The following is a 15246-nucleotide window of genomic DNA, read 5'->3' as shown; positions in this document are numbered from 1 at the left end:
TCCCAGTTTTGTGAGAAACTGACACATTGATTTTTAAGTGGCTATATAATTTGCATTCCTACCAACAATGAGGAGTATTCCCTTGGATCCACCCTCTCTCCAGCATGAGCTGTCACTAGTGGTTTTGATCTTAACTCTTTTGCTAGGTATACGATGGAATCGCAAAGTCACTTTGGTCGGCATTTCCCTGATGGTTAGTGGTACTCCACATCTCCTTAGGTGTTTCACTGAGATTTGGGATCATATGTTGATAATTATCTTAGCTCTGGTCCCCATCTCTAATGGGAATATTTGGTTTGTTGAATTCTATTTTGTTTAATTATTTATATAGTTTGGAAATCAGCCTGCCATCAGCCTGTCAGATAAGAGGTTGGTGAAGATTTTTCCTAATCTTCAGGCTACGATTTTGTTCTATTGATGGTGTGCTTTGGCCTTACAAAAACTTTTTTCACTTCATGAGGTCACATTTATAAATTAGCGATCTCAGTATCTGCGTTACTGGTGTCCTGTTGAAGAAGGTGTCTTCTGTCCCAATACATTCATGCAATGCTCCACTTTCTCTTTTGACAGAATCACTGTATCTGGATTCATGTTGAGGATTTTTGTTCCACCTGAACTTGATTTTCTCGCAGGATGGTAGCTATGCATTGTTCTGCATGCAAACACCTAGTTAGATCAGCGCCATTTGTTGAAGATGCTTTCTTTTACAATTATATAATTTTGGCTTCCTTGTCAAAATTCAAGTGTCTATAGGTCTATAAATTTATGTTTATGTCTTTGATTTGATTGTCTTTATTGATAGGTATGTCTATAGTATGCTAATACTATGAGGTTTTTATTACTATAGCTCTGGAGTAGAGCTTGAAATCAGGGATGGTGATACCTCCAGAAGTTCTGTTATTATAAAGAATTGTGTTTAACTATCCTGTGTTTTTTGTTGTTTTTGTTTTTCTATATGTAGTTGATTAATGTTCTTTAAAGTTTTGTAAAGAAAAGTGTTGGAATCTTAATGAGAATTGAATTGAATCTGTAGTTGTTGGTAAAATGGCCATTTTTCCTTCGTTAATCCTGCATTCCATGAACATGGAAGAACTTTCAATCTTCTGTTATCTTCTCCAAACTCCCATTTCAAAGATTGAAAGTTTTGTTATACAGGTCTTTCACTTTCTTGGTTAGGTAATCCAAAATATTTCATATTATATGTGACTAAAAATATATCTTTTCCCTGATTTTTTTCTCAGCCTGTTTATCACTTACATATAAGAGGGCAGCTGATTTTTTTAGTTGATTTTGTGTTCAGTGACTTCAAAATTATCTGGTAGAATATTTTAAGTTGAATGGAGGGCTAAAGAGTTAAGTCTGCTGGTATATGACATTGTGTTCAAAATAGGAGCACATAGGGTATGCAGATGACATCAGAGACCTCAGCAGAAGATCCCTATATTTGTTCTATAACACATCTAGAATAAAAGGATCTGGAAGTTCTCTTCCCCATGAAGGAATGGTTGAGACTTATCTGTCCGATTAGAGGAATTGTAACTTGATCTGAAATCATTAGTCTGTAAGTAGCCACTGTTAGCAAGGGTGCTACTTAATTACATTTTCAGACCTTGCATCATAAGCTACTAAATAAAGTATTAAATGACAAGGTAAGAAAGGATTCATTTGCGATTTTTCTCTTCAATTTTCTTTCTCCAAATAATTTGCCTGGTCCACAGGTATTTAGCTAGTTTCTGATTTCCCACTCTATGGACTTGATGGTGTCATGTTGTTTGTTTTCTTTTTTCTTTTTAATTGTTTGGACAAAATCTCATAAAGTTCAGACAGAAAAGAAAAGTTTTCCCTGTACGTCTTCAGGATGAAGTTTCCTGATTACTTTTAACTTATTGCATCCTGAGGGAGTAAAACCTACTATGCTGTTATACAGAATCAATATAAAGGATTTTTATAGGAATGCAAAACAGGAACTCATCCTTTTGTTTTGTTTTTATGTTTTTCCACTATATGATTCACACGATACGTATTTTTCCTCTAGACCACTTAATATGTAATTTTTTCTACACTTAATTTTGAATAGAGCACAAATTCAAGTTGCCATGACAAACATGTTTAAAATAGTATGTAATTATGTTTATACGCAACTCTGCCATTTTCTGTTGTCACTGAAATACAAGAAAAGGGACACAATAGCAAGATAGAAAATCAAATGATTTTCTACAATTGTCATTATTCTACTTCCGTAAGAAGCCCGAATCAGGACAGAAAAAGTCTCTGAAATAATGAAAGTCATTTTATAAATGCATTGTGGCACAAGAAAAGGTCAGCTTCTTTTCTAATGTAGATTCCATGTTAGCTAGAATTAAAGAAAATGTTTTTTTTATGACCTAGACATATGGCATAGATTTGAAAGTGGGTAGAAATGAGTCTGATTGGCTGGCTAATATTCTAATGAGATAGATTAATCAACGTAAACCACATAGCTCAGTTAAAACTGCTTTTCTAAATGGCCAATTTCATTTTCTTCCAACAGAGAAAATGCCAATCTTTTCCTATGTAGTAAAAATCTTCTTGTTATAACAACTAAGCAACTCTAGAGTTACTGTTATTGTGGAACATCTGGTAACTACAAGATGTGGCTCCTCAGAGATCACCACATCGCTAGAAAATAAGAATGTCCTCAACCCAGTTGTATTTCATGTTTTGTTATACTCTGGAGTATGGTTGCCTCATAATGCAGTAATCACTTTCCTTCAGCATCATAAATGAAAGTACAGATGCTACAATTTGCTATAATTGGATAAGCTTAGCATAAATTAATAATCAAAATAGCAATATATGCAGAAACTGTATTCATCTTATAATACTCTGAGTAAACTAATGAGATCATGGCTGTGCTTTTATTCTTTAAGAAATGTGGACAATATGAGCTGAGTTATTCTGATCTCATCATCTTTATTAATAATATACAAAATTTATTTAAAGAAATAAATTCTAAATCCTAGACAATGGGACAACTTATTTTACCCCATAGCCAGATGGCTGGTTAATATATGAACTTCATAGCCATGTAATAATGTGCTATGTTTCTACTTCAATAAAATTGAACACATTGCCTCTTTACCCCATCTTCTTCTCTCTGTAATATGGTCAGTTTTATGTCATGTTCCAAAAATTTAATTGATTTTGTTTTGTTGTTTCTCACATTAAAATAGAAATAAAACTATTTCAGTAATTTGTGTGCTAAAATATCCTATAATTTAAAATAAACATTTTTGAGCTTGATACAACATTGAGAGTAATAAGTTAAGCACTTTGTATATTAGACATAAATATTGAGCTAATTAACAGAGCACCAGAAAACTACTAGAGAATATGTAGGGATTGTTTATAAAATGAAATTTTACAGCTTCTATAGGTAATAACTGAATCATTTGTATCCAGTAGAATGCTTTAAATTTATAACTCTTGAATTATAATGGCAAAATACCATGTATAAAATTTAAATATGTATTTATAAATTAGTAGTCTTGGTCTCACTTTTATCATATTTACTACGTTTTTGATGAAAATGCATGAGTATAATTATTGCCATTCTCTGGTCAAAAAGATTGATTATTAACTAGTAAATAAATAACAATACATATGTTTCATTCAAATTTCTATTATCCAAATTTTCTTAATGAAGGTATTGGCGTATCAGGCTACAAACAAGTGTGATTAAGATTTAGCCTTCCTTTTTCTTTACTTCGTATTTTGTTTAAATGCTTTTGAGTGTTCATGTCGTAGCCACTGGTGCGGCTTATCTTTTTTTTAAAAAAATAAAAAGCTTTATTAATGACATATTACCAGAATCCATTACTAAATATTTTTCATTTGGTAATGGGAATTGAACAAAAACACCCTAGGAAACACTATTTGTCCAAGAAAATGTAAATATGAAGATATATGACAGTAGGGATAATTATAAGTTAGTACTAATTTTTAAAGAACTAATCTTAAGGGTGAATGAGATCATCATTTGGTTGAGCTATCTTGTGAACTTTCAACTTCTGAATCAGGCTGATTATTGTCAAGACCTATTTCATAGATAACCATGAGCACTGTTGCAAACTCACCTATGCAGGTAGTCCAGGCAGCAGGGGAGGACTAGCACGAGGCCATGTTATCTCTAAGATTCCCTTACCATATAATATAAACACTTAAAATATCCTTTCTCATATTAGCCCACTTGGTTTGTTAATCTTGCTTCTTCGGAGCCCTTGAACTCTAACCCTAACTCTCATTGGCTTGTCAGGTTTATCTTGAATACGATTACAAATCTGTAAGAGTGATCAGAACCACTGTAAATACAGCATAAATTATTTAATTTTTTCTGGGTTCTCGACTGACTCATAACTTTTGCAACATAGTTTCAGGTTTATACAAAGTAATACTTAAGAAAACAAATAAGAAGAGCTGTAAAATTTGGAAAATCATCATACATTAATGATTATGTGTTTTTCACAAGCCAGCTCTTAGACACATTCTCCAAATGCAACATTCCTCTATAACTTCCTAATTTATTCCTAACTGATAATGAGCTAGGTTGCAATGGATAAATGAACAACGGTACATTCTGTAAGATATCAACTGTATTTTGTCTTAATATTATTTATTTCTGTGATAGGTGGTATCTAGAGTTTGCATTTGACATATTCTCTTCATTTCACACCGAAGTAAGTCAAACGAACTCTTTCAAAATATTTGAAAAGGAAATTTGAAAATGAAAAATAATTGAATAAGACATTTACCTTTGCTTTTTACAGTCAAATCTGGAACAATTTGACCCATATGTTGATTTTAGTTTTTAACATTTTTCTCCTGTTTTTGTAGTTTCACAATTATGTGAGATCTTTCTACATTAAGATCAGATAAGATATTTAAAGTTCAGCAAAATTGAACATTTCTGATAATTCAGTTCCAAAGAGAATGGTTGTTGTCTTTATCCATGAAAGAGAAGAATGTTTTCACTTAGTTATCTATTAAGATTTGTTCTGTTTCATTACGACTCCTTCAAAGCAAGAGATGTAATTCTTTCAACTGAAAAACCAGATGCTGCATTAAAATAATGTGAAATTTGTGTCATCATTTTATTGACTCAGAGCTCATGAAGATTCACCAAGTTATTACACTGCTCACAAATTTCTTTTTATGCAGCTATGATAGACATAAATTAACAGTGCCAAGACAAAATAGAGCGAGCCATGATCATTTTAAATTAAAACATCCCAAATATTTCTACACTAAAATATCCCAAGCACATTCTAGCAGAATGATTTTAAGCCTGAAAAGTGACATCAGACTGTGCTAAGAATATGGATTATGTATTATCTAGTCTCCAGGGCTCAATCTGCCTTCTCTACCATCTGATTAGTAAAGACAGGTATTCAAGGAGGTGAAAAATTCAAAGCGAGCTTTATTTTAGATTTAATGAAATCGTTTGTTCCTCCTAGCAGTTTTCTATCATATTAGCAGTGTTTTTCATAATGTATGAATATTAAATTTGTCTAAAATATTACAAAATTATCTTATTAAAAACTCACATGTTGTGATAGTGGGAAAGAGAGCTGATGTAAAATAGCACTAATTCAATTTGATAAAAGTTACTGATTCAGAAAAGCCACTAATTATCTTACAAGTATTTTAAAACTTTATCATATCTCAGTGAAAAGAATTTTTCCAACAAAACTAGAAAGGTTATTCATGGCAACCGCTTGATAGAGTGAGTATCTAGAAGCATTAAAATGAGACACAGGAATCTATACTTGCTCTGATGGAATGGAGGTCTATTAGTTTATCATATGGAAACCCTCTACAATTTAAAGAATGCCAAGAGTAAAATTAAAGAATTAGGAGTCTCATAAGTAGAGGATTCACAGTGCAGATGGGTAATAACCAAAAATGAAAAATGTGATGACTAGGAAATGTCAATGGTAGATCACTATTGTAATGGCACTGGGAATTAATTATAAATGTAGAAACCAGAGCAATATAAATATTTCTACTACAGAACGTATGCACTTTTCTTAGTTCTTTCCACCATATCCTGTTCTATTCTGCAATTACTTGGGTTTCATTTTCATGAAGTACTCTGTACATGCTGTTTGTTACTGACCTTTTGTTTTATCTTAAACTGCAAAGTTATTAATGCTAAATGAAAGGTCTTATTTATATGCTCAGCAAACTAAATGTCGTTTCCCCTTCAAAGTTCCTATGAAAATTTTGAGGCTGCCTCAAATCATGGAAGTTCTTTTGAGATTTTAAACAAGGAATTCTGTAGATTCTGAATTTCTGGATCATTCATTGAGGAACAAGAAAGAATAGTAATTATTTAATTCAAAAAATAATGTTTGTAACTGCAACAAACAATATAAACATCATAAATGATCTTATATAATATAAATGTTCATATGTAACTGTTATGTATAAGTTCTGTATTTCAACTACCATAATATAGATATATCAAATACACCTTTAATTTTTCTTTAGTGTATATTTAAAGGTTTATCACCTTTCTCCAAATTTTACTTCACATCTTAATTCAATCCAAAGGACAATTAAAATATAATTTTCAGCATATAAATTTGACAATTTAAGGTAGAATTATATTCTCAATTTATAAATCACTCATTATGAATGATGCTTCTTTATATTATACTAACAAGTTAGTGCCTTCATCAACTTGTAGCTGTCTGAAATAAAAAATAATAATTTGTTCACAATACAGCTGTCAAGCAAGACCTGAATAAGGAAAACAACAGCAGACAAAGAACATCAGAAAACACAAGTTTCTGCGAGTGGGAAAAGGCAGGCTTCTTTAGGAAAGCCCCTCGGGTGGTTAATCAAAATGAGATGAAATTATATGTTCACAAGCAATGTCATATGAACTGACCAAATTGTATTCACATACATTTTTTTTTCAAAGTATCTACTCACATATGTGTCATACATATAACATAGTCAACCAATTACTCTAATCTCACTTTAACTCTCTGCAGTGTATCTGTGCAGGGTATTTTACCAAAAAGGGTAAACTCTAGCATATCCTTATTTTACAGTAAATATATTGTCCTAAAATAAAACAGAACAGTTACTCTTTTTAAATATCTTCCTTTATTTTTTATTTAAAAACAATCTTATTTTACATACCAATCCCAATTCCCTCCCCCTACCCTCCTTTCCCCACCCCTATCCACTCCTCAGAGAGGGTGAGGCCTCCCATGGGGCATCAATAAAATTTGTCACTTCACTTGAGGCAGGACCAAGTCCCTTGCATCTAGGCTGAAAAAGGTATCCCTCCAGAGAGAATGGGCTCCAACGAGTCAGTTCATGCACACAGATAAATATTTTCTGCTTCTAGTGGCCCCACAAACTGCCCAAGCCACACAAGTGTCACCCATATTCAGAGGGCCTAGTTCAGTCATATCCAGGTTCCCCAGTTGTCAGTCTCGAGTCAGTGAGCTCCCACTTGCTCAGACCAGCTGTTTCTATGGATATCTCCATCATGGTCTTGAACTGTTTGCTCATATTATCACCCCTCACTCTCTATGACTGGACTCCAGGAGCGTGGACCAGTATCTTTCTTTTTATGTGTATCTGTAAAATGCATATGACTCCTTTTTATCAGTCCAGACTGAATTCTATAATAAGTAAATTAAAAATTACTGTTTCTATTAATTTTTAAATCTCTGTGTATCTTGCAGGAGACTAGTGAAGTGGCATGTTTGCAAGATTGTAATAAATACTGTTTATTGACGAATGGATATATTTTGTTTTTTTACACAATTTCCATTTAATAAGTAATTAAAAATTGGTCACGATAGCTGCTATTCCAATTGCTTCAATAGTAATATTTACATGTAAGTAGTCAGTCATTATTTTGTCACTCCTGAGGCAATGAAAATTTGACATACGTTAGTTAAAGGTTATTGTAGTTTGTTTAGTTTTGACTAAAAGAATTGCCATTACGCAAAGTCCGTATAGGTTCAACCATAGTGTCATATACCTATGGTCCTAGCCAATGGGAGGCAGGAGTATTGAAACTTAATGACTTTCTCAGCTATGTATACAAAACATGAACTGTTGCCACAAACAGCAAACAAGTAAATTAAAAATATTCTAATCATATACAAACATACATATGTAATTTCAATTTAGAAGTCTACTATGAACATTTTAATGGTGAAATTTCGTTATAATTAAGGAAATTTGATAAAACAAATATTTCATTTCAAATATCAGCTGGAAAATAAGAAATGATTAATATAAAAAAATTTGGACATGGACTGTGGAGATAGTTCAGTTGGTAATATGCTTGCCTTACAAGAATTAATATCTGAGTTTTATCCTCAGAATGTATGTAAAACGAAGAAGTGGCAAATGCTAATAACCCAGAAATAGTAGCAATGAGACAGGAAAATGGCCATGAATTTCTACTCTAATTGGCAAACTGCAAAACAATTAATAATGCTGTCTCAAAAAACAAGAGAGATAGTTATTGAAGGACAATTGGTGTTTTCTTCTGCATGTTTGCATGTACCCACATGCAATGATATACACATGATCAGAACTATGCATTCAGTTTCATACCTTTACACACACACACACACACACACAGAGTAAGAGAATATTTATTAAGAAAGATTGTATTCCTAGTAAGAAAAATTAACAGTCATTTTTAACCATTAATTGCCTGAGTTGTATTTTCATATAATTTGACCATCATTATCCAAGTATTCCAAAAGCAATTAGTCTAAACTGTTGAGGATCCTAAAGCATAATATAATGATATATGACTGATATATTTTTTACCAGGAAGACTTAACAAAATATTATATTATCTGGAAAAATAAAGGAGAGAACAATCTGATATCACTCAAAGAATGCTTCATAAGATGAATAGCTTCCTCCAATATTTAGGTAATGCTCAAAGTAGATCTTCAGATATTTTCCTGAATATGAAACAAAAATAACTTGTACATTGAGTCTAAAGTAGCATTCCTTGAGAAATTGTAAGTTTATTGCTCTTAGAAAGATTTACACATTTTTCTTTTTATTTATATTATCAAATAAACCATGTAAATTAGAAATAAATCACAGTTGCATGAAGTAGAAGTATATGAACACCTACTTACTTCTGTATATAACTAATAATCTATTTGACTCTGCATTGCATGTATATTTCTTATATGCAAAAATTAAAAACATAAGAATTTAAAGTTACATAATCAAGAAATATCATTCTATAAATATTCTGAGACAACCATGATCGCACAATAATCATAATCTTGCCCAGTTACACTGAAAGTATGTGTTTTTCAATACATAGTCCTTCCACATTTGTCCTAATACCACCTATCACATTTTGAGGCAGATGCAGTCACTGTTTTCAGGGATTACATTTTGTATTTTAGAATTCTCCTGGCTTAGATTTCTTACTTCTCTTCAGCAAATGTCTAATTCCAGAAATAGGGAATCATGCAAACAGACACTGCATAATAGGGACAAAAAATCCCCATCAAATAATAATGATATTTATGTTGACCCAAAGACCTTGCATCACCAGATTTGAGAAAAATGATTGATTATATAATAGCTTCCCTGGTACCATCTTTAAAGGAGAGAAGATACTCTAAGAGAAACACTTGTCCCTTAACACAGGTGTTAGATCATGGACACAGTGGGCAGCAATGAATTGCAGTTTAGAATAGAATAGTCTATACTTCTGTTATTGGCAAGAGAAGTTGTGTCTCCAAAAAGGAAACATGCAGTTTCAACATCATCAAGATGTTTTCAAGGAGAGAGTCTGTCTAAAATTATGACGATGGGCAGGAGTACCCCTTCAATGGCTACACGTACCTCTCAGACTCAATTTAAACCTAAACCTATGTCTTGATCTCAAATATGGATATGGGGAAGAATTGTCACTGGACCTTGTCATTTGTTTTTCATTCCATGTAATGATCAAAAAACTGAATTTTTTCTCCTGTTTGTACTCTCTCACTTGTCTCTTAATTAGCACATTATGGTTGGATAACCAAGTCTTTTTTACTGGAGTTGTCAGAGTCAGGCTCTGATTATAACAACCGCAGTCACTTGACCAAAATTACTGGCTGTACATACATATCAACTGTCGGTCCTTAGTGCCAGGGTCTTAAGTGACCCTGAAAGAGCCCCCTGTTTTTCAGCTGTCTTTTACACTACTCTCTTCCTCTACCCCCAAACCTGATCTCTCATGTTCTCATCTCTTCCCACCTGCATTTCATTTATGAAATATCTTTATTTCTCCAGCTCAAAGATACTTGGGTGTCCCTCTTCTATACTCCTTATTCCATAATCTCTTTGGGTCTGTGAATTGTACTCTGGTTATCTTTTATTTTAGATCTAAAATTTACTTATGAGTGAGTACATACTATGTTTGTCTTTCTCAGTCTGACTTACCGTAGTCAGGATTATTTTTTTTCTACCTTCCTCCATGTCCTTTCAAATTTTTTTTGTGATTGTTTTAACCACCTGAGTTATGCACCATTTTGCAAATATTACAAAATTTCTTTATCCACTCTTTGATTTAGAGACATCTCAGTTGATTTCAAGTTCTTGATTGTTTTCATTCTGGCTACTGCAAATAAAGCTGCTATGATCATAGTTGACTGAGTTTCCTTGTGATAGGATTGAGCATTCTGTGGGTACATGCCAAAGAGTGGTATAGCTGAATCTGAAGCAGAATGATTTTCAGTTTTCTGAGAAACTGCCACAGTGTTTCAAAATGACTGTACAATTTGTACTCCTACCAGTAATGGAGGTGTGTTCTTCTTGTTCCACATCCTGTTCAGCATGACTTGTCACTTGTGTTTTTGACTTTAGCAGCTTTGACAGGTATAAAGGAGAATTTGTAAAGAAAAGCAAAAGAAAAAATGATATAATTATATTTTGAAATCAAAAATTAGAAAAGCATATTAAAATAGAAAGAACAAGAAAGCAAATGTCATAGTGTACACACCTCTAATTGCTGTACTCAAAAGAACATGGAAAGAAAATTGTTCATTCAAGGCTAATCATGTTTCTACAGTGAGACACTGTCTCAAAATGACAGTGACAGAGAAAGGGAGAGAGGGGAGAAGAGAATGAAAGAGAGAGAGAGAATCTTAGTAAGGCAAGCATATATCTCGAATAGTTTTTCATTTAATAAGTTCATTTTTTTCTGTCCCTAGTTCTCAAATAATGTTTCAGACAAGAAGTCTAAAACGTCTACAGAAGATATCTTCCTTTGTTCAGACAGATAAAATATGATTTCCTCACTAATCTGAGGCAAATCCCTGGCTTCTTGTGGACTAGAACTGGGGAGGAAGCATTGGTGTTGGAATTTTTCCAAAACATAAAGAACATATAAAGTCAGGGAATCAGAACAATTACCAGTAAGTTTCTAGATGCTGCACTTTCAAGAGTTCACATCTAAAGTACAAGTCTGAAAAGGAGCAATCTCTTTTGGCAGAGATTAATACTGAAAACCTGACCAAGAACACATTTTGGGAAACTTGCAGACTCCAAGTTATGAATGTAGAGCACTCTAAAGCTGAGGTCGGAATATATATCTCTCGGCCAATATATCAACACAGTTACTACCCAACACTGGCGAAGTCTCCTTATGTAGAAGATAGTGGTTAAGGCTGAAGTCCACATCTGGTCACAGTTCAGAGAAGACAGGATGGAGGAGTGGAGAGCTATAAATGGATCATCTGTATTACAAGTACTTTACAAGTCTAAGGGACAACTCTGCACTGTGTAGAGATTTTAAGAACCAGGTCTTGGTAAATATTGAAGAAAAACATTGTTTTCTGGAAATGATAAGACCACTATATCTATGAACATGTAGTAGCTGTGGTTGCTTGCACAAGATGAAGCCCTCAATTTTAGTATAATGCGAACTCAGTGTTCCCGCTCTTAATTGAGATATTATTGAGAGTTGATGTCCACTTTAGAAAGAAGAATTGGTGTTCTGTAAGAGTAGGATTCCTTGTAAGGAAATCACCATTCAGTGGATAACCCAAACCCAGAATTATGTGAATAACACATACTAAAAACAAATAAAAGAAAAAGAAAAAAAGAGGACACCAAAATAAGACACGCAGAAAGGTGAGTGCGTATCTGGGAAGAGTTAGTTTTTATTTACCTTCTTTCTTTTTCTGCGTCTGATAGAGTTTCTGTATTTTACTGTATTAATACTGCACTGGAGAATGAGCAAGTGTGTTCTGAAATGAAAGGAGAATTTATTTCCTTTACCTGGACCACATTGTGGACACTGACATCCGTGTGATGGTGTGCTACCACTGGGGCTAGAGAAATCAAACATTGTCTGGTAAACTCTGTAAGATTTCTAAAACATAATTTTTATCAGCCATTTGTAGCAAAACTATTTCAACTTATGAGCTTGCAATTGAACCAAATTTATTCCTAAGGAAATGGCCCAGAAGACAGATTCTGAAAAGACTCCATTTATCTTAGCCTAAGAGAGGCTTTGAGAGTAAGATCCAGTCGAAAGGGAAATTATACTAGACTTTAATTTCTTTGATTTTAAACTCAGATAGGAATGAACATTGATTTTGAACTCGAATGCCTTCATCTTTGGCATGGACATCTTTTTTCATTAGGAAGATCACTGAGTTATTGAATTTTAGACTCTTCAGGGATCTTTGTATGTCTTTTACATTAAAATATAAGAATAGGTGATGATTGGCATTTCAATATTAGAATATTTTAATATTATATTTTAAGTTTTGTGAATTCTTTAATAAAAATTAACAATTTTGTTTGTAATATTTGTATGTGAAAAAAGAAAGGCCTTTATCTGATTTTAGAAATAAAGCAATTGAAGTGAAAAACACAGTAGTTTTAACAATCTTAGTATTATTTCATTAGATATAGGTTGGTTTAATAGAAAATACAAAATAAGAGTGGAAGTATGTAGAAAACCTAAGAATACACACACACACACACACACACACACATACACACACACACACACACACACACACACACACATATACACATCATAGTACACCTGTCTCCTCAAGAAAGGCAGCCATGCTCTTGTGACAAAATTCCTCAAACTCAGTTCATTTGTCTTCTTTACCATTCATTCAGCAAATTAATTAATAGAGCTTGTAGATACAAGGAAGTTTAGTTGACTGCATTAATAAAATTATAAATATAAAATTACAGATAAATAAAATATAATAAATATATGAAGGCCATTTATGAACTATCGTAAGGAAACTCAAAGAAAGTATTATCTGCATGAGGAAATGTACTGACAGTCATTTTGAGAAACGTACTTTTAAGAGAAACCATTGTGTTGAGTAACAGATTTAATGAGAAGGGTGAACTTTCCACCACTGAAATACAAAGATGAGATATAATAGCTTAATCATAGGGAGAACCTGGTAGTGTGTAAGACAAAACAGGAAAATCGGGGAGTATTTCACAGCCATTAGACATTTTACTTATATTTTCCAAAATACAAAAACTATATCATTTATCATTAATTATCTCTAAGCTATCAATTTTTCAGATATGTCTCAGTAGCAAATCATAGGAACTGAGTGCACAATTTTAGTTCTAACAAAAAGTGATCCTGCGGCTATATATGAACTAGTAGAAGTAAGAACAAGCTTGTGTGTGAAAAATATAAACTATGTTTAAAATGACAAGCCTGAGTTCTGGAGGTCATTGATTTGTCTATCACCTGTTAGAACAGCTATTATGTGTATTTGGCTTCCTTCCTGCCACTGTGCGTCATGAAGTGTCTTCAGGAATTCAGTCATGCCTGAAGGTGGCAGACTATTGAGAAGAAACTATGCGCTCCAAAATGCCACGTGGTTATGAAATCATAGTTTATTTCCTTTCACATCAAAATTCATTTTGTTTGGGAAAAATGAAATTGCATTTCATCTTGGAAATGGAAGTTCTTCGTTTTTCTGTCTATATTTTCTGAAAACGAACTCTAAGAAAAAAACGAACCATCAATGAGAAAGTGTAAAGTGAGAGCAGTTAGATGAATGAGTAGGACGGGCAAACAGCTACCCAATTGCTTAAATTTGCCCACAAGTACAGGCCAGAAACAAAGCAGGAGAAGAAGCAAAGGCTGCTGGCCCGTGCTGAGAAGAGAGCTGCCGGCAAAGAGGATGTCCCGACTAAGAGACCACCTGTCCTTCGAGTGGACGCCAATACAGTCACCACTTTGGTAGAGAACAAGAAGGCTCAACTGGTGGTGACTGCCCACGACGTAGACCCCATTGAGCTGGTGGTCTTCCTCCCTGCCCTGTTTCAGAAGATGGGGGTCTACTACGGCATCATCAAGGGAAAGGCAAGACTGGGGCGGCTGGTCCATAGGAAGACGTGCACCACTGTTGCCTTCACACAGGTTAACTCGGAAGACAAGGGTGCTCTGGCCAAGCTGGTGGACGCTATTAGGACCAATTACATAGGACAAATATGATGAGATCCGCCGCCAGTGGGGAGGCAACGTCCTGGGTCCTAAATCTGTGGCTCGAATTGCCAAGCTGGAAAAGGCAACGGCCAAAGAACTCGCCACTAAACTGGGTTAAATGGACTGCTGAGTTTTCTGTACATAAATATAATTACAAACCTTCCAAAAAAAAAAAAGAGCAATTTGTTCCCTATCTTTGACTAGTACTAAACTCGAAAGGCAAGGCAAGTGTGGTGGTGTATGCAGTAACCATTGAGGAAATGACACAAAAAGATCACATGTTCAGTCTTTCTGGTTTGTAATTTGCCTGGAGATGCTTACTGTGTACAATGTCCTAGACTTGGACCTCAGCATAGCACATCAAAATAATTCTAATAACCAAAATGCTTTTAGCAATATAAAACTGATCATATAAGACAAAAATAATGATATAGTTGAATATGTACTATTTTCTTTTAAAGTACAAAAATTCTTAAAATTAAAATACTATTTGTATATGAAAATAGTGGTAGTTTGGACTGCAGTGAGCTGAAACCCTCATGCTGACTTAATTCACTATTTAACATAGATTGACACCTTGAAATAGCATTTTTCACACACACAAAAAAATAAAGTTTGATGTTCTGAGTATGTATAGTTGCCACGTACTGCGCCTGCGTGTCTGTGCTCTGTACGCTGGCACCCAGTTTGCGAGCTTCGGACAAGGGAGCTGGAGGTTAAAA

The 15246-nt window shown here is 33.8% G+C and overlaps 1 pseudogene; it reads left to right on the top strand.

Annotated features, from left to right (window-relative positions):
* LOC142835633 (large ribosomal subunit protein eL8 pseudogene) overlaps positions 1–14642 on the top strand; it is a 191629-nt pseudogene extending 176987 nt beyond the window's left edge.
* The last annotated feature ends 604 nt before the right edge of the window (positions 14643–15246 follow it).

The sequence above is a fragment of the Microtus pennsylvanicus genome, chromosome 15 (assembly GCF_037038515.1).
Source record: "Microtus pennsylvanicus isolate mMicPen1 chromosome 15, mMicPen1.hap1, whole genome shotgun sequence".
Classification (NCBI taxonomy): Eukaryota; Metazoa; Chordata; class Mammalia; order Rodentia; family Cricetidae; genus Microtus; species Microtus pennsylvanicus.
This window is presented reverse-complemented; position numbering and strand designations above follow the sequence as displayed.